The sequence below is a fragment of the Anomaloglossus baeobatrachus genome, chromosome 1 (assembly GCF_048569485.1).
Source record: "Anomaloglossus baeobatrachus isolate aAnoBae1 chromosome 1, aAnoBae1.hap1, whole genome shotgun sequence".
Classification (NCBI taxonomy): Eukaryota; Metazoa; Chordata; class Amphibia; order Anura; family Aromobatidae; genus Anomaloglossus; species Anomaloglossus baeobatrachus.
The window spans coordinates 393,795,866-393,816,646 of record NC_134353.1 but is presented as its reverse complement, the minus strand read 5'-3'; the positions used below and the strand labels follow the sequence as shown (position 1 = coordinate 393,816,646).

General features: G+C 45.2%; 1 protein-coding gene across 1 annotated transcript in view; it reads right to left on the bottom strand.

Annotated features, from left to right (window-relative positions):
- Positions 1-2,859: 2,859 nt before the first annotated feature.
- Positions 2,860-20,781, bottom strand: part of UPF1 (UPF1 RNA helicase and ATPase) — a 184,872-nt gene continuing 166,950 nt past the window's right edge. The window contains exon 24 of the mRNA XM_075352561.1: positions 2,860-4,784. The gene's annotated coding sequence lies outside the window, so the exon portion shown is untranslated. The remainder of the gene's footprint in view (positions 4,785-20,781) is intronic.

Here is a 20,781-nt window from a genome sequence, read left to right as displayed (position 1 = left end):
TTTTTTCCATTTATAACACATACCATATTTTTCGCATTATAAGACGCACCGGATTATAAAGACGCACCCCAAATTTAGAGATAAAGGTAAAAAAAACAAAACAAAAATGGGGTCCGTCTTATACTCCGGTGTTGTCAAAGTGTTGTCTTACCGGAAGGGGGCAGCAGTGGAGATGAAGCGGGTCACAGGAGGCAGAGATTCTGCTGGCACCCGCGGCAGGCGTCCGTGGCGGCAGGCAGGTCAACAGTCAGGTGCGGAAGGGTCAGTAGTGGCAGCGGCGGAGGGCGAGTGGTGCAGCAGATCGGTGCAGTGAGTGTCCCAGGTCCCTGTTCAAATTATGGCGCCCGAAGCGGCGCATGCGCAGATTGAGCCCTCATCCAAGAGCTCCGTCTGCGCACAGTCTCCCGGTGCCATCATTTGAAACTGGGACCATGGACGCACTGGGAAACCTGCCGCACAGAGAGGCAGCCGGCACCGACAGGCACCCAGCTACCGCCCACACACAGCCACAGGCACCCACCCACACACAGCCACCCGGCTGCCGCCCACACACAGGTACCCGGCTGCTGCCCGCACACAGCCACAGGCACTCGGCTGCCTAAACGCACCAGATCGTCGCACGGACAGGCCCCCCAAATAAAGCTATATTCTGATTTTAAGACGCACCCCTCATTTTCCTCCCAAATTTTTGGGAGGAAAAGAGCGTCTTATAATCCGAAAAATACGGTACATTTTTTTTTCTATAGTGGATCCGATACAAATAGACCCCAGTGAACAGAGCCTAATATGCATTAGATAAACATATAAACTTCTCAAAGTCTTATGGACTGTTAGGGACAAGAACAAAAAGGTTATGAAGAAGCACTGGCTACTTAGGTTATCTCAAGATCTTAAAGTTTACCTGATTGTGTTTAGAATTATCCTGTTGTAATACAATACCTGTTTGACGAAGTAATTTTAGAATGACATCTTTGAAAAATATTGAATTTCCTACATCAAAATGACTCCCACTCTTCAAAATTTTTTACAGCGATGACTTCATTGCAAGTAATATGAGGTTCAACACGTTAAAGAATACGTGACAGAAGTGTATAATTTCATGTGTATGGAGTCTTTGGGTCATTGGGCCACCAGAGAACCACATACTTTTTTATTGAAAATGAAGTCTGAATTTGCCTCTCTGTTCAATAGTTATGGTTGTAGAAAGACAAATTATATGATATATAAATAGTGTTTGGAGCAGCATGTGTCCTTATGCACATACAGATATACACATTGTTTATATTATGTATTGCTTATTGCAAAAGTATGTTTTAATCATGACAACCAAATAAAATATGGATTTATTAAAGCCTACATGAAAAACTCCACACAAATAAAATAATTTGTATTTTTATTAAATTCTCAAAATAAAAACACTTAAGGGAGAAGAGGACACCAGATCAAAAAGGTCCAAGCGATAAAGTATAAATACAATCAATTTTCCATGGAAAAATAGATAAATATGGTTACATAAAATGCAAATGCATATAACAACCAAGTGCCAGTAAAGCGTAATATTACAGGGTAAAAGATAAATACAATATGAGGCTTTAACTTGTGCACTAAGTGGCAAAGAGCACTATGGATAGTAAAAAATGGACATAATAAAGTGCAATGTATATGATTCACAACCAGGTGGCAGTGGAGAATGAGAAAAAATTATGAAGGTGCAATAGCTTTAAAAGCCACTAGGTGGCATAGAAACACCTATTAGGGTAAAAGTATAAATATAAAGTGTAAAGTGCATATTCTCACACGGCCACAAGGTGGCAATTTAACCATACAAAAGAAAGTCCTGGTCAGAAGAACCAGAGACTTAAGTATATTGTGTTTGTACAGCGTCCTTTTGCTGAACAAGACAAGTAATTATTGTCCAGGGAGGATGCAAGAGGGAACATCAGATAAAGTAACCACATGGAAGATAAAGAGTGTATGTATAATTACCGCAAGGACAGCCCTTGACGTGTGTTTCGCCGTCGCTTCCTCAGAAGGGGACCACAGCCCTTCTGAGGAAGCGACGGCGAAACACACGTCAAGGGCTGTCCTTGCGGTAATTATACATACACTCTTTATCTTCCATGTGGTTACTTTATCTGATGTTCCCTCTTGCATCCTCCCTGGACAATAATTACTTGTCTTGTTCAGCAAAAGGACGCTGTACAAACACAATATACTTAAGTCTCTGGTTCTTCTGACCAGGACTTTCTTTTGTATGGTTAAATTGCCACCTTGTGGCCGTGTGAGAATATGCACTTTACACTTTATATTTATACTTTTACCCTAATAGGTGTTTCTATGCCACCTAGTGGCTTTTAAAGCTATTGCACCTTCATAATTTTTTCTCATTCTCCACTGCCACCTGGTTGTGAATCATATACATTGCACTTTATTTTGTCCATTTTTTACTATCCATAGTGCTCTTTGCCACTTAGTGCACAAGTTAAAGCCTCATATTGTATTCATCTTTTACCCTGTAATATTACGCTTTACTGGCACTTGGTTGTTATATGCATTTGCATTTTATGTAACCATATTTATCTATTTTTCCATGGAAAATTGATTGTATTTATACTTTGTTATCGCTTGGACCTTTTTGATTTGGTGTCCTCTTCTCCCTTTAAGTGTTTTTATTTTGAGAATTTAATAAAAATACAAAATTTTATTTTTTATGTGTGGAGTTTTTCATGTATGCTTTGACACTTTTTGAACTACTTGTTCAGTGTTGGTATATCAAATAAAATATGGATAGACTCCACATCATCCACATAAAAAGTAAATATTCAAAAGAACTGAAATCCATAAAATAATCAACAATAATAAGTTCAAGGGCTTTTTATTAATCATTTTATTAATGACAAATATGATTAAAACAAATTAATGGGAGAGGAAAAAAAAAACAAATACACTGTGCTAGCACAAGCATTCCTGGGTATTAAAAACTCAATTTCTACAGGAAAACAAAGAAAGCCAGCAGATGCTTTTTAGTCTACAAAGTAGAAATGAGAAGATCAAGCTACTCAATTCATCCTTGCACAATAAATATTGGTGTTACTGAACAGGAAACTTGAAATTCGTGTTTAATCTACTAAGAAAGCAGTGCAGGGGTAAGGGAGAAAAAAAGATTAAAAAAGGAAAAGAGCCCTTCGGCAGCATAGATAAATAAAACTCCTTTTCTTGCAGCAAGGAAGGTGGCCAACATTGTGTAGAAATTGCTGAGTACATAGAACAAGACTTAAGCTACACCTATGCAGTTATGCTATATGCAAACCAAGCCACTGCCAATTACGGAGACTAGAAACTACACTTTGTTTTTCTGCCTAACTAAAGCTCATATAATGGGAGGTGGCCTCAATGAGGAATAAGGGCTATTCATACCATGTATTTTATTTTTGCAGAAATGTCATTGCCATAAAACCACTGGTATTATGGATTATGACAAGGGAAAGGTTTAGCAGTTCTTACATGTTAGATAGATCTCAGGAGTATAACAAATTGAATCCCTGGTACTGCCCTGGTCTAAGGCCGAGTCCATTCAGTCTGATGATACTCACTGAATGCTCTTCCAGTCATACACCGACTGTAGGCCACCTTCCACACCGCCTGCATTCCTGTTTGCTTTTCAACCAGTTTCAAAATCTATGAAGAAAACTTGACTTTCAAACCTATATAATCCCCAGTTTCCACTACTAGATCCATATCTGGGACGGAAAACTCACAATAGCAGGCTAGCTTGTCTCTCCCTGACAACTGGGTGCCGAAGGACAGAAAAAAATCTATCCCTTTTTCAAGCATACGATGTGCCTAACAAAGATTTGTTTTGGGGAGTAAAGTCCAGACAGTAGCCAATCAAAGCATACAGAAAACACTGAAAAAACCCCTCTCCTTAAGGGAGTTTGTATACTCCATTGCTCTGCTACACTGCTTTAGGAAAGAGAGGCTAGTCATTAAGTCATTTGCTGCATCTGAAAGTCCCTGTTTGTGGCAGCGTTTCTATCTTGCCACAGCATCAACCATGTCTTGCAATACTCAGGTCCACCGCAACCAGCAGATAAAAAAGAAAAAGAAAATACATCCAGCACTTTGTTGCTCTAGAAAGTTTTAAAACCAACTAGTACAGAACCTTTAGGTAGAGGGGCACATGGTGGAGACCATCTGTTTCTTAATCAAAGCCAGTTTGAAAATCAACCCTGCATCTCAAAGTTGACCTCTCCATTTCTCATTAATACTGTGGTTCGTGTTGAAGGAACTAGAACATGAACAAACTCAACAGAATCTGTATTAAAAAACACAACTCTGAGATCAGGAACTGTTTTCCTCCAGCTTTGATAATATAATGCCAAAAGAATACATAACCAGCTGGAAAACAAAAGCTGTTCTGCCAGCCCTTGCCCAAGTTACAGTGCCAGCTAGAGAGGTCTAGCATGTTGAAATTTTTAGAGCAGTAACTTGATGGCAATGGTTACTCCCTTTACTACCTATCCTCTTAAGGTGCGTGTGGCTTCTCGGATGTATAGCCACGTCTCCTATCGTTCTCCTCGCCTCTGTGTGCTTGCAGTGGTCTCGCTCGCTTTCGCTCTCTCGATTTTTTTATATTTTATCCCTCTCACGTTCCTCTCTCTCCTGTTGCTCTCACAGTGGTGCTTCAGTTTTAGCAGTGGAAAACAGGTATCCGTTTATTTTTTTATTACTCAGAATAAAATGTGGATGAACTAAGTTCCACGCAGGCTTAGCTCGTCTTCAACCTGTAAAAAAAATAAAATAAATTACTCAGTCCTTGGTGATCAAAAGGATATATGCAATAAAGTTCATAATGAAGCACTATTATATTTCAAGACAAATTTACAACTATAAAAACAAAAATTCAAGTTCTACAGATTTTACTTTAAAAAGGGGCTGTGTAAAGCCTAACAATTTAATAAGATCAGCACTTTTCTAATTTACGTCAATTAAAAAATTCCCTACCCTCCCTTTTTTTTAAAAAAAAAAAAAAAAAAATAATGTTGTAAGATGTAAGCGAAAACCCCCCAAAAGTAGGATTTTTTAATCAAAGTGTATTAGAAAAGTGCTTAGTTATTTTACATCAAATTGCTAAATCATATTAACCCCTTCATGACTATATTTTCCTTTTATTACTCTCCCCTTCTAAAAGCAGTAACTTTTTTTTATTTTTTTGTCCACAACCATATGAAGGTAAGCGTTTTGTTGGACGAGTTGTACTTTTGAATGGTGCCTTTCATTTTAACATGTGATGCACCGGAAATGAATTCCAACAAAGTAGAAATAAAAAAAAAAATTCAATTTTACACTTGTTATTCATCTTCCATGTTTACTACATGGGGAAAACTGTGCTGCTAATATGAGTTTTTCTTTAATGTACATGGTGAGAAAAAACAAAACACAGAAAATAGACAAGCATTTTTTTTTCTCTCCAAACTTCTGAGACCTGAAAAGTTTTACATTTTCAGGATAAGTGGCTTTGAGTTTTTTTTTGTTTTTTTTTTTTGCTATCTGAGCTGATATTTTTACTGATACCATTGGCTCTGATTGCTATGTTGCAGCGTCAAAACAATTAAATGTAATTCTGGCGTTTTGATTATTTTTTTCTAATTATGCGGTTTGTCATGTTATATTTTGATAGACCGACATTTACAAATGCAAAGATACCAAATATGTATTTTTTATTTTTGCTTTACCTTCAATAAGGCAAAAATGGGTGACTTCAACACACACGCACTTTTATATTCAATTAATATACAGCTCTGGCAAAAATTAAGAGACCAAAGCAAAATTGTCAGTTTATCTGATTTTTTGCTTTATAGGTATATTTTTGAGTAAAATGTAAATCTTTCTTTTATTCTATAAACTACTGACAACGTCTCCGAATTTCCAAGCAATACATTTTGTATTTATTTTCTAAAATGAGAAATGGTCAAAATAGCAAATCTCAAATAATGCAAGGAAAACAAATTCATAATGATTTAGAAACAATACTACTAATAATGTTTTAACTCAGGAAGGGTTCAGAATTCAATATTTTATGGAATAACCATGATTTTTAATCATCACTTTCATGCATCTTGGCATGCTTTCCACCTGTCTATTACACTGCTTTTGGGTGACCTTATGCCACTACTGGTGCACAAATTTAAGCAGTCCTTAAGGTACTGTCACACTAAGCAACATCGCTAGCAATATCGCTGCTGATGCACAACTTGCTAGCGATGTTGCTTAGTGTGACATCTAGCAACAACCTGGCCCCTGCTGTGAGGTCGTTTGTTGTTGCTGAATGTCCTGGGCCATTTTTTAGTTGTTGCTCTCCCGCTGTGATGCACACATCGCTGTGTGTGACAGCGACAAAGCAACAACTAAATGTGCAGGCAGCAGGAGCCGGCTTCTGTGGACGCTGGTAACCACGGTAAACATCGGGTAACCAAGAAGCCCTTACCTTGGTTACCCGATATCTACCTTCGTTACCAGCAGCTGCCGCTCTCAGCTGTCAGTGCCGGCTCCTGCTCTGTGCACATGTAGCTGCAGTACACATCGGGTAATTAACCCCATGTGTACTGTAGCTAGGAGAGCAGGGAGCCAGCGCTAAGCAGTGTGCACGGCTCCCTGCACATGTGGCTGCAGTACACAGGTTATTAACCCCATGTGTACTGTAGCTAGGAGAGCGGGGAGCCAGCGCTAAGCAGTGTGCGCGGCTCCCTGCACATGTAGCTGCAGTACACATCGGGTAATTAACCCGATGTGTACTGTGGCTAGGTGTGCAGGGAGCCAGCGCTAAGCGGTGTGCGCTGGTAACCAAGGTAAATATCGGGTTGGTTACCCAATAATTACCTTAGTTTCCAAGCGCAGCATGCTTCCACGACGCTCCAGCGATCCCTGCCAGGTCAGGTTGCTGGTGGGATCGCTGGAGCGTCGCTTAGTGTGACATCTCACCAGTGACCTCCTAGCAACTTACCAGCGATCCCTATCAGGTTGTATCTTTGTTGGGATCGCTGGTAAGTTGTTTAGTGTGACTGGGCCTTTAGTTTGATGGCTTGTGACTATCCATCCTCCTCTTGATTACATTCCAGAAGTTTTCAATGGGGTTCAGGAGATTAGGCTGGACATGACAATGACCGACAAAAGGAATGGCAAATAGCAGTGGGGGTGAAGTTCACAGCAAGAACAGTTTGTAACAGCCTCCTAGAGGCAGGACTCAACTCATGTAAAGTTAGAAAAAAGCCTTTTTATCAATGAGACGCAAAGGAGTGCCAGGCTGAAGTTGGGCAAAGACCATAAGGATTGGACCTTAGAGGACTGGAGTAATTTAATCTTCTCTGATGAGTCTAATTTTCAGCTTTGCCCAACACCTGGTCGTCTAATGGTTCGACAGAGACCTAAGAGGCCTACAAGCCACAGTGTCTTGCACCCACTGTGAAATTTGGTGGAGGATCTGTGATTATCTGGGGATGCTTCAGCAAGGCTGGAATTGGGCAGATTAAACTTTGCGAAGGACGTATGAATCAAGCCGCATACAAGGTTATCCACGAAAGACAGTTGCTTCCTTCTGCTCAGGCAATGTTTCCCAACTCTGAGGATTGTTTTTTCCAGCAGGACAATATGCCATTCCACACAGCTAGGTCAATCAATGTGTGGATGAAGGTCCACCACATCAAAACCCTGTCATGGCCAGCCCAGCCTCCAGACCTGAACCCCATTAAAAACCTCTGGAATGTAATCAAGAGGAAGATGGATAGTCACAAGCCATCAAACAAAGAACTGGGACGTGGCTACGGTCTGGAGCTAGGACGACGTCTGTCTGGCGAGCTCTGTTTATCCTGACTTTAAATCCTCTAAATACCCCAGCTGAGGGGACTGCAACGGACCCCTGGGGGTCCCTGGTGAGGGGCACAGGAGGTGGAGCGGTTAGTGGTGCGGTATGCCTGCATGGAGAGCTGGGAGAAGTGACGGATGCTGGTGCCTTGCAGCGTCCCCAGGAAGCGGCTATCTTGCGTGCTGCGGTTTGTGAGGCTTGCGGCGTGTGGAACGGAAGACACGGGCCCGACGGGATTGTGCAGGTGAGCATACATGCTGAAGGAGCTGGGACTGCAGGGAGCGATCAGGAAGAGGAGAAGTGCCGGCAGGGAGATAGCCTGGGATCTGCGGCGGAGCAGGTGCTGTGTGTGTGTGGCTGCCTGGGTCCTAATGCCCCCTACCTTCTCCCTTTGTCTCAGAAGCCGCTGTGTGCTGGAGCCAGTGGCGGTGAGTGAGTGGCTGCAAGGAGGGGTCCCTTGGGTTAAGCACCCCCCGTAGGGGGAAGTTGACGAGAAGAAATGGGACCACCCAGAAGTGTGGGAAAAGGCCACCCAAGATGGCGCCATGGGTGCTGGTGTGGCGGGAAGGGGAGACAAATCTGCAGCACAGCAGAAAGCTGCTGCAGCCAGCTTGGGTCAATTTGCCCATCATAACTCCCCAGGGATGATAGGGGCACCAGAGGGACAACCGGGGTTACCCCACGCCAAACAGCAGCAGCAGCGACAGGGGAGAGCCCAGTAATTGCAGGATCCAGAAGCCATAATGGAGAACAGGGAGGAGGACCCATCTTCACCACCTCCATCAGATAGATCTCTGCGGAAGTCCCCGCAATCAGAATCCTCTGATCAGACACCCGAAGTTTCATAAAGAGAACCCACCCTTCCTGATGTTATAGTGGCTATAGGAGTCTGTAATACCTCTCTTAATTACCTCACATACCAAATGGGGTATATCAAAAGAGATCTGGCCAGTGTGAGACAAGATATGAAACAGCAAGTGAAAAAAAAAATGAAAAAAAAAATACAGCCCTGGAGGAACGAGTGAGCGAAATTGATGACGTGTTATGGCCCATGACGAAGGATGTGCAGGTGTATGGCAGAAGTGTTTATGCCATTCGGGCAAAACAAAACGACCTGGAGGACCACCTGTGCAGAAAAAATATCCGTATAGTGGGGGTGCCAGAGAGGGCGGAGGGAACAACGCCTGCGGAATACTTTGAAGACTGGATTATACAGACTTTTGGAAAGGATATTTGCTATTAAACTGGCTCACAGGGTCTCTACCCGGCCCCTTCCACCAGGGAGCCCTCCACGCATGATGCCCTACAACGCTCGGTGCTTATGAAGATCCTACACTACAGAGACAGGGACATTATCCTAAGAGCGGCAAGAAACATCACAAATCTCTCAATAAATGGCCAGAAAGAGTCGCTCTTCCTAGATTACTCGGCAGAGTTCCAGAAAAAGAGAACAGTTCCAGGATATTAAGCGCAGATTACGTCAGCTGGATATATCCTACTCTATTGTTTTATCCTGCACGACTCCAAGTGGTGGTTATGAACCCTACACATTTCCAGGAGGCTCTAAAGGATGCACTGGGATGGATGGAAAAACACGAGAAAACCATCCGAGACTCAAAGATGCGACGCAGCTCCCCTGCTGAATGAAGCGGACTTATGTTCTATATTGTTGTTGTATGGGAAGGGGGGGGGGGGGGGGACTCCCCCATGTTCCCCCCCTTTCTACTGGCCTTGGGTCCACTTGACTTCATGTCTGCTGAGAGGAGCCACCCTTCAGTGCTACGGCCAGGCGGAGAAGGATGCTTTGCGGGGAGAGGGGAAGGAGTGCCTTCTTTAGTTTTATATGAACCAGTGTGGTAATTCTACATGAAGGACTGGTTACACTGCACTGTTGTGTCCAACTATTTCTCCCGGGACCATCTCTGGTCGACGGGCCCCCTTACTTGCTCTCCTGGCTTTCCCCTCCTTTTTTTTTTCTTCCCCCTCCTCCTCTCCCTCTATCTTTCCCCACTTTTTCTTTTTCAACATTCTTATGTTTACGGTACAGTGAGATGGAGGCATTGTGATTTGATGTGGGATTAGGGGGAGGGGGGTTATAGGATTATAGAACTGATGTAAATGTATCCTCATGTACAGTAATAGTAGGAGCTCTCCATGGATGGGAAGCGACTCTTGATTAGCACATGTTCCCCACGGGGTAGGAGTAGTTAAAGACCAAACCCCCCCCCCTCTAAAATCAGATAATTCCAAGATACACCCGACTATCCCGCACTATTTATATTATTCTATCCTGTGTGCTCACCCTCACACGACAATTTTTGTTTTGTGGTTCTTGTGTTCACCGTTGTAGCTATACTGCTCTATATGGGTTTTTTTGCCATTAACCCCTTAACGACCGCGGGCCGTAAAATTACGTCCTAAATGACATAATCTTACTGCCCGCGGTCCTCCGGCGGCAGCATGCCGCGATCGGCACACATCTCAGCTGATTTTCACAGCTGAGATGTGTGCCTGCTAGGCACGAGCAGAATCTTTATCTGCTCGTGCCGATTAACCCCTTATATGGCGCTGTCAATACATGACAGCGCCATTATAAGCGCAATCGCGGTAAAGTTTTACTTACCGCCGAAACCGGAAGTCACGTGACGCGATCACGTGACTCCCGATAGTTGTCATGGTAGTACAGGGTCATGTGATGACTCCTGTACTACACATGAATTGGTTTCACTTTCGCTGTGCCCGGGGCACAGCAAAAGAGAAAGACAGCGTATCTGCTGTTTACAGCCTTCCAGCTGTGATCAGCAGATACTGCAGAGCGATCGGAATGCTGATCGCAATAGCCCCCTAGGGGGACTAGTAAAATAAATAAAAAAAGTAAAAAAATAAGTTTTAAAAAATTAAAAAAAAACAAAAAACCTAAAAGTTCAAATCACCCCCCATTCGCCCCATTGAAAATTAAAGGGTTAAAAAAATAAAAAATATACACACATTTGGTATCGCCGCGTTCAGAAACGCCCGATCTATCAAAATATAAAATCAATTAATCTGATCAGTAAACGGCGTAGCGGCAAAAAAATTCCAAACGCCAAAACGACGTTTTTTTGTCGCCACAACTTTTGCGCAAAATGCAATAAGAGGCGATCAAAACGTAGCATCTGCGCAAAAATGGTACCGTTAAAAACGTCAGCTCGAGACGCAAAAAATAAGCCGTCATTGAGCCTAAGATCCCGAAAAATGAGAACGCTACGGGTCACGGAATATGGCGTAAAACGTGCGCCACTTTTTTCGGACAAACTTCCGATTTTTTTTTAACCCCTTATATAAAAGTAAACCTATACATGTTTGGTGTCTACGAACTCGCACTGACCTGAGGCATCACACCCACACATCAGTTTTACCATATAGTGAACACAGTGAATAAAATCTCAAAAACCATAGTGCTATCGCACTTTTTTTGCAATTTTTCAGCATTTGGAATTTTTTTGCCATTTTCTAGTACACAATATGGTAAAACTGATGGTTTCATTTAAAAGTACAGCTCGTTCCGCAAAAAATGAGCCCTCACATGACCATATTGACTGAAAAATAAAAAAGTTACGTCTCTCAGAAAAAGAATGGCGAAAAAAAAAAACGGAAAGCGAAAAATCGGCCGGTCGTGAAAGGGTTAAGCAATTTTAATACGTAATAAATTCTGTTTTTAGAGGGTTTTTTTTTTTTTCGTTTTTTGCAATATTTCCTCATTGATTTAAATTTTTATATGGTTTAAAAGTAGGAGTATTGACAGTGGTGTTTGGTCTGGAATCCCACTGGTGAGGAGTGTGTTTGGTAGACCTCACTGTCAACTAGTTGGTGGTTATGGTTGTTAAATTGTTGGGGAGGGGAGAGGGGGGTGGGCGTAATTTTTTACCATACAGGCAGATTGATGGTGTAGATGCCATGAGAGGGTTTGTGGGGAAAATCCAGTTTATACTCAATTTGTCTGGTGTAACATGACGTCTGAACAGGTGTCAATACTGACTCTGAACATTAGAGGGCTAAAAGAGTGAAACGCAGAGCGGTGCTAGACTATGCAAAAGCTTTCCCATCTTCGATAGTGTGTCTGCAAGAGCCTATTTGACTAAAGACAGGACCCACTTGTTGAAAGCAGGGTGGATTGGTCACGATTTCCATGCCACCTATTCAAATTATTCCAGAGGGGTCAGCCTGCTAGTGCATCGTAACGTACCCTTTATACGCCAGTCAGATATATTTGTCTTCTGGCACAGTTAGCAGGGGTAGCATACATTATAGTGGTGGTCTACATTCCTCCCCTATACTCGGGACAGGTTCTCTTTGTTGCACAGGCGCCTTTATTGCCCCTCCTGATCCTTGGGGACTTAACACAATCAATGAGGGGCTTGATAGTATGAAACTGATAAAGGGGAGAAGAAGAAGGAGGGGGGCTGACTCCATTTGGCCTTTTTTAGCAAGATACTAACTCACACCCGAAAATGACAATATTTAAATAGCAAGATGTGTGGACATTGTGCAACCGCACACTAATTATAAAATATAACTTTTAATGGTGCTCTTTAAAACTAGTAACCTCAAAAACGTGAGTATAAAATAAGAATACCCAAAACAGTGGTCACCAAGCTCAAATGGACCCTGGTTTGGGTACAGCGCACAAAACACTATCTGGACTGGGTAACTAATATGTCACCACAGTGCTATACTGGAGGTCACACGTACAGGGAACCGCCCTCTACTCTGTACCTCCAATATTATCTAATGTGTAGATAGCTGGTGTAACTGACCGCCATTAGACATATACCATTTCTTACATTATATGGTTATAATAGTTGGAACGGTCTCACCAATGACTTGCGGGCTTCAAAATTCCCAAGGACAGGATATTCACTGATAAACCTCCATGTTTATCTCTCAATCCATCATTAAATGTCAGCAGCAGGCCTCCGGTCACTTCCTACGCGTTTCATCCCCACATAGAAATCATCAGGGGAGCCCATGCTCATGGAAATCTTCCAGCTTTAAATGGCTATCCTTATCATTGTGGCTCTCTTCATAAGAATAAAATGCCCATTCCGGACACACTGTCAGTAGCCTCTCTCAATTCAAATGCGCCGCTGACTCCATTTGGGAGACTTATCTGAGGTTAAGCTGATAGACCTATGGAGAGTCCGGAACCGGGGGTAAAAGTATACTCTTGTCTTTCTACATCATTTGGTTCACTCTTGAGGATTGATCTGGCTCTTGACAATGCGCAGATGCCAAGGAACGTAAGCTTTGTGGAGTATATGCCCTGCAGTGTCTCAGACCATACCCCACTTCGACTAGCGATATCGCTGGGGCAAGGGGGGGGGCCTATCTCCTGGAGGTTCAATCCATTCTGGCAAACCATATTCCTTAAGAGTAGTAAGAACCCCAAAGCACTTGAGGAATTCTTCTGCCATAATAAGGGGTCGGCCTCAGGGGCTATAGTATGAGACACCATGATGGCATTTCTCAGGGGTATTCTTATTAACCCTTTCACGACCGGCCGATTTTTCGCTTTCCGTTTTTTTTTTTCGCCATTCTTTTTCTGAGAGACGTAACTTTTTTATTTTTCAGTCAATATGGTCATGTGAGGGCTCATTTTTTGCGGAACGAGCTGTACTTTTAAATGAAACCATCAGTTTTACCATATTGTGTACTAGAAAATGGCAAAAAAATTCCAAATGCTGAAAAATTGCAAAAAAAGTGCGATAGCACTATGGTTTTTGAGATATTTTATTCACTGTGTTCACTATATGGTAAAACTGATGTGTCTGTGTGATGCCTCAGGTCAGTGCGAGTTCGTAGACACCAAACATGTATAGGTTTACTTTTATATAAGGGGTTAAAAAAAAATCGGAAGTTTGTCCGAAAAAAGTGGCGCACGTTTTACGCCATATTCCGTGACCCGTAGCGTTCTCATTTTTCGGGATCTTAGGCTCAATGACGGCTTATTTTTTGCGTCTCGAGCTGACGTTTTTAACGGTACCATTTTTGCGCAGATGCTACGTTTTGATCGCCTCTTATTGCATTTTGCGCAAAAGTTGTGGCGACAAAAAAACGTCGTTTTGGCGTTTGGAATTTTTTTGCCGCTACGCCGTTTACTGATCAGATTAATTGATTTTATATTTTGATAGATCGGGCGTTTCTGAACGCGGCGATACCAAATGTGTGTATATTTTTTATTTTTTTAACCCTTTAATTTTTAATGGGGCGAATGGGGGGTGATTTGAACTTTTAGGTTTTTTTGTTTTTTTTTAATTTTTTAAAACTTATTTTTTTACTTTTTTTTTTTTTTTACTAGTCCCCCTAGGGGGCTATTGCGATCAGCATTCCGATCGCTCTGCAGTATCTGCTGATCACAGCTGGAAGGCTGTAAACAGCAGATACGCTCTCTTTCTCTTTTGCTGTGCCCCGGGCACAGCGAAAGTGAAACCAATTCATGTGTAGTACAGGAGTCATCACATGACCCTGTACTACCATGACAACTATCGGGAGTCACGTGATCGCGTCACGTGACTTCCGGTTTCGGCGGTAAGTAAAACTTTACCGCGATTGCGCTTATAATGGCGCTGTCATGTATTGACAGCGCCATTATAAGGGGTTAATCGGCACGAGCAGATAACGATTCTGCTCGTGCCTAGCAGGCACACATCTCAGCTGTGAAAATCAGCTGAGATGTGTGCCGATCGCGGCATGCTGCCGCCGGAGGACCGCGGGCAGTAAGATTATGTCATTTAGGACGTAATTTTACGGCCCGCGGTCGTTAAGGGGTTAAGGAGGTAAATGGAATTAAAAATGCATCTAAAGAATTTGGGAACATACTGAAGAGAGCGGCCCAAGAGGCAGAGGTGACATGTTGCTAGTCCGTCTGATAGCACTAAGGCCGTGCTGGAGCAAGCGCAGAAACAGCTATCCCAGCATATGTTAACAAAAGCAGAGGATAATTAAATGGCAGAGCTACTTTGAAAGGGAGAAGACGGGTCATCTATTGGCAGTGGTGTCGTGGGCCCAACAGGGAACATCATTTTTCTCGGAGATGAAGAGGGGCGGTACGTTGACGCAGTCTGATAGAGAGGTGTTGATGGTGTTTCAGGAATTCTTTGGGGAACTTTACTGCTCTAAAGGGTCTCCCTTAATGGAGGACATACAAGCCTTGCTGCAAGGAAACATACTGGTCATCTCGCACGACAATGCTCAGGATGCTCAGTTTAGTCCGGAGGAACTAGAACATGCTCTGTAACCAATGTCTAAAAATAAGTACCCGGGCACGGATAGCTGCTGGCCGAGGTCTATAAGTCTTATCATACCATTCTATTGCCCCAGTTGCTGGAAGTGTTTAACGAGGCACTGGAGAGTGGGAGGTTGCTGTCGTCCATGAATGAAGCCATTATTGTGGTAACACCTAAGCCGGACAAGGACCCTGGTCTGCCGGAATCCTTTCGCCAGATATCCCTGTTGCTGGCAGACGTTAACATTCTTGCAAAAGGTCTTGGCTAACCGACTTGATCGAGTAATCCCATTTCTTCTACACTCTGACCAAACGGGTTTTATGCCAAATAAGTCCACTGTCGACGGCTCTATTTAATTCTTCAATTACCCAAGGAAGGGGACCAGTTTAAAGTGGTGGTCTCCTTAAACACTGTTAAAATGTTTGACAGTGTTGACTGGAACTTTCAATGGATGGTACTAATATGGGTTTTGGCAATAAATTTATTTCTTGGGTAAAATTGTCGAATGCGGCTCCTACGGCAAGGGTGAAGGTTAATGGGTTGCTATCAGAGGGGTTTCCACTGGCTAGGGGGACTAGGCAGGGCTGCCCGCTGTCTGTTTGCCATTGCCATTGAGCCATTGGCTGCGGCCCTGACAGCATCAACAGGGATGAAGGGCTTTTGTCAAGGTAACCTGACAGAGAAGGTCGCATTTTACGCAGATGACATGCTGTTCCTAGATGATTGGCCGAATTCTATAACAGAAGTTATAGCAGTCATTGATCGTTTCAGCACTCTGTTGGGATTAACAATTAATTGGGATAAGTCGTCTGATGATTTTAGGGCCCGACCCTCCAGCCCCTGAGAGTCTGGTAGGGCAGCTGAAGTTAACATCCTCATTTAAGTACTTGGGTATTTGGATTAGTGAGAAGGTGACAGATTATGAGAAACTAAATATCACACCTTTTCTGAATAGGTTCCAGCAGAAAATCAAAGCTTTGTGTAAACTGCCGCTCTCAGTGATCGGCAGGACTAAGCTAGTAAAGAAGGGAATTTTGTTTACTTACCGTAAATTCCTTTTCTTCTAGCTCCAATTGGGAGACCCAGACAATTGGGTGTATAGGCTATGCCTCCGGAGGCCGCACAAAGTATTACACTAAAAGTGTAAAGCCCCTCCCCTTCTGCCTATACACCCCCCGTGCTCCCACGGGCTCCTCAGTTTTGGTGCAAAAGCAAGAAGGAGGAAAAAAAATTATAAACTGGTTTAAAGTAAATTCAATCCGAAGGAATATCGGAGAACTGAAACCATTCAACATGAACAACATGTGTACACAAAAAAACAGGGGCGGGTGCTGGGTCTCCCAATTGGAGCTAGAAGAAAAGGAATTTACGGTAAGTAAACAAAATTCCCTTCTTCTTTGTCGCTCCATTGGGAGACCCAGACAATTGGGACGTCCAAAAGCAGTCCCTGGGTGGGTAAATAATACCTCATAATAGAGCCGTAACGGCTCCGTCCTACAGGTGGGCAACCGCCGCCTGAAGGACTCGCCTACCTAGGCTGGCATCCGCCGAAGCATAGGTATGCACCTGATAGTGTTTCGTGAAAGTGTGCAGGCTCGACCAGGTAGCCGCCTGACACCTGCTGAGCCGTAGCCTGGTGCCTCAAAGCCCAGGACGCACCCACGGCTCTGGTAGAATGGGCCTTCAGCCCTGAGGGAACCGGAAGCTCAGCAGAACGGTAAGCTTCGAGAATTGGTTCCTTGATCCAGCGAGCCAGGGTTGATTTGGAAGCCTGTGACCCTTTACGCTGGCCAGCGACAAGGACAAAGAGTGCATCCGAACGGCGCAGGGGCGCCGTACGAGAAATGTAGAGTCTGAGTGCTCTCACCAGATCTAACAAGTGCAAATCCTTTTCACATTGGTGAATTGGATGAGGGTAAAAAGAGGGTAAGGAGATATCCTGATTGAGATGAAAAGGGGATACCACCTTAGGTAGAAATTCCGGAACCGGACGCAGAACCACCTTGTCCTGGTGAAACACCAGGAAAGGGGCTTTGCATGACAATGCTGCTAGCTCAGACACTCTCCGAAGTGAAGCGACTGCTACTAGGAAAAACACTTTCTGCGAAAGGCGTGCGAGAGAAATATCCCTCATTGGCTCGAACGGTGGTTTCTGAAGAACCATCAGCACCCTGTTCAGATCCCAGGGTTCCAACGGACGTTTGTAAGGAGGGACGATGTGACAAACCCCCTGCAGGAACGTGCGTACCTGTGGAAGTCTGGCCAAGCGCTTCTGAAAAAACACAGAGAGCGCAGAGACTTGTCCCTTAAGGGAGCCAAGCGACAAACCCTTTTCCAATCCTGACTGAAGAAAGGACAGAAAAGTGGGCAAGGCAAATGGCCAGGGAGAAAAACCCTGATCAGAGCACCATGACAGGAATATTTTCCACGTCCTGTGGTAGATCTTGGCGGACGTTGGTTTCCTAGCCTGTCTCATAGTGGCAATGACCTCTTGAGATAATCCTGAAGACGCTAAGATCCAGGACTCAATGGCCACACAGTCAGGTTGAGGGCCGCAGAATTCAGATGGAAAAACGGCCCTTGAGACAGCAAGTCTGGTCGGTCTGGTAGTGCCCACGGTTGGCCGACCGTGAGATGCCACAGATCCGGGTACCACGACCTCCTCCCCCAGTCTGGAGCGACGAGGATGGCGCGGCGGCAGTCGGCCCTGATCTTGCTTAACACTCTGGGCAACAGTGCCAGCGGAGGAAACACATAAGGGAGTTGAAACTGCGACCAATCCTGAACTAAGGCGTCTGCCGCCAGAGCTCTGTGATCGTGAGAACGTGCCATGAATGCCGTGACCTTGTTGTTGTGCCGGGACGCCATTAGGTCGACGTCCGGCATCCCCCAGCGGCAACAGATCTCCTGAAACACGTCCGGGTGAAGGGACCATTCCCCTGCGTCCATGCACTGGCGACTGAGAAAATCTGCTTCCCAGTTTTCCACGCCCGGGATGTGAACTGCGGAGATGGTGGAGGCCGTGGCTTCCACCCACATCAAAATCCGCCGGACTTCCTGGAAGGCTTGCCGACTGCGTGTTCCTCCTTGGTGGTTGATGTAAGCCATCGCTGTGGAGTTGTCCGACTGAATTCGGATCTGCTTGCCTTCCAGCCACTGCTGGAACGTTTTTAGGGCTAGATACACTGACCTGATCTCCAGAACATTGATCTGAAGTGAGGACTCTTGCCGAGTCCACGTACCCTGAGCCCTGTGGTGGAGAAAAACTGCTCCCCACCCTGACAGACTCGCGTCCGTCGTGACCACCGCCCAGGATGGGGGTAGGAAAGATTTCCCCTTCGATAATGAAGTGGGATGAAGCCACCACCGAAGGGAAGCTTTGGTTGTCTGAGAGAGGGAGACGTTCCTGTCGAGGGACGTCTGCTTCCTGTCCCATTCGCGTAGGATGTCCCATTGAAGAGGACGCAGGTGAAACTGAGCGAAAGGGACTGCCTCCATTGCTGCCACCATCTTCCCCAGGAAGTGCATGAGGCGCCTCAAGGGGTGTGACTGACCTTGAAGGAGAGATTGCACCCCCGTCTGTAGTGAACGCTGCTTGTTCAGCGGAAGCTTCACTATCGCTGAGAGGGTATGAAACTCCATGCCAAGATATGTCAGCGATTGGGCCGGTGTCAGATTTGACTTTGGAAAATTGATGATCCACCCGAAACTCTGGAGAGTCTCCAGAGTAGCGGTGAGGCTGTGCTGGCATGCCTCTTGAGAGGGAGCCTTGACCAGCAGATCGTCTACGAAAGGGATCACCGAGTGACCCTGAGAGTGGAGGACCGCAACTACTGCAGCCATGACCTTGGTGAAAACCCGTGGGTTTGTCGCCAGTCCGAACGGCAGTGCCACGAACTGAAGGTGTTCGTCTCCTATGGCGAAGCGCAGGAAGCGCTGATGCTCTGGAGCAATCGGTACGTGGAGATAAGCATCTTTGATATCGATCGATGCAAGGAAATCTCCTTGGGACATTGAGGCGATGACGGAGCGGAGGGATTCCATCCGGAACCGCCTGGTCTTTACGTGTTTGTTGAGCAGTTTTAGGTCCAGGACAGGACGGAAAGACCCGTCCTTCTTTGGAACCACAAACAGGTTGGAGTAAAAACAGTGACCCTGTTGCTGAAGAGGAACAGGGGCCACCACTCCTTCTGTCTTCAGAGTGCCCAGCGCCTGCAGAAGAGCATCGGCTCGCTCGGGAGGCGGAGATGTTCTGAAAAATCGAGTCTGAGGACGAGAGCTGAACTCTATCCTGTAACCGTGAGACAGAATGTCTCTCACCCAACGGTCTTTTACCTGTGGCAGCCAAATGTCGGAAAAGCGGGAGAGCCTGCCACCGACCGAGGATGCGGTGTGAGGAGGCCGTAAGTCATGAGGAAGCCGCCTTGGTAGCGGCACCTCCGGCGGTCTTTTTAGGGCATGACTTAGACCGCCATGGATCGGAGTTCCTCTGATCCTTCTGAGGCCTTTTGTACGAGGAGAATTGGGACCTGCCCGCACCCCGAAAGGACCGAAACCTCGACTGTCCCCTCTGTTGGGGTAATTTTGGTTTGGCCTGGGGTAAGGATGTTTCCTTTCCCTTGGATTGTTTGATGATTTCATCCAGCCTCTCACCAAACAAACGGTCGCCAGAAAATGGCAAACCGGTTAAGCACTTTTTGGAAGCCGAATCTGCCTTCCATTCCCGTAGCCACAAGGTCCTGCGTATTGCCACCGAATTGTCGGCTGCAACCGCCGTACGGCTTGCAGAGTCCAGGACAGCATTAATAGCGTAGGACGCAAATGCCGACGTTTGAGAAGTTATGGACGCCACTTGCGGCGCAGACGTACGTGTGAGTGCGTCAATTTGCGCTTGACCCGCTGCAATAGCTTGGAGTGCCCATAGGGCTGCGAATGCTGGAGCAAAAGACGCGCCGATAGCTTCATAGATGGATTTCAACCAGAGCTCCATCTGTCTGTCAGTGGCATCCTTGAGCGAAGCCCCATCTTCAACTGCAACTATGGATCTAGCCGCCAGTCTGGAGATTGGAGGATCCACCTTGGGACACTGAGTCCAGCCCTTGACCACGTCAGGGGGGAAGGGATAACGTGTATCCTTAAGGCGCTTGGAAAAACGCTTATCTGGACAAACTCGGTGTTTCTGGACTGCCTCTCTGAAGTCAGAGTGATCCAGAAACATACAGAGGCTGACTCCTCCACTGGAGGAGCCGAGGGAGAAATATCCAACATTTGATGTATGGACGCGATAAGATCATTCACTATGGCGTCACCATCAGGAGTATCAAGGTTGAGAGCGGCCTCAGGATCAGAATCCTGATCAGCTACCTCCGCTTCATCATACAGAGAGTCCTCCTTCTGAGACCCTGAACAATGTGATGAGGTCGAGGGGATTTCCCAGCGAGCTCGCTTAGGCGGTCTGGGGCTGCGGTCCGTGTCAGAGACCTCACCCTGGGATCTATGAGACACCCCGGGGGAACATTGTTGTTCCAACTGAGGGGAACCAGGGGGCAATGATTCCACAGTGCCCATGGTCTGAGATACCGGTCTGGACTGCAAAGCTTCTAGAATCTTAGCCATAGTCTCAGAAAGTCTGTCAGTAAAAACTGCAAACTCCGT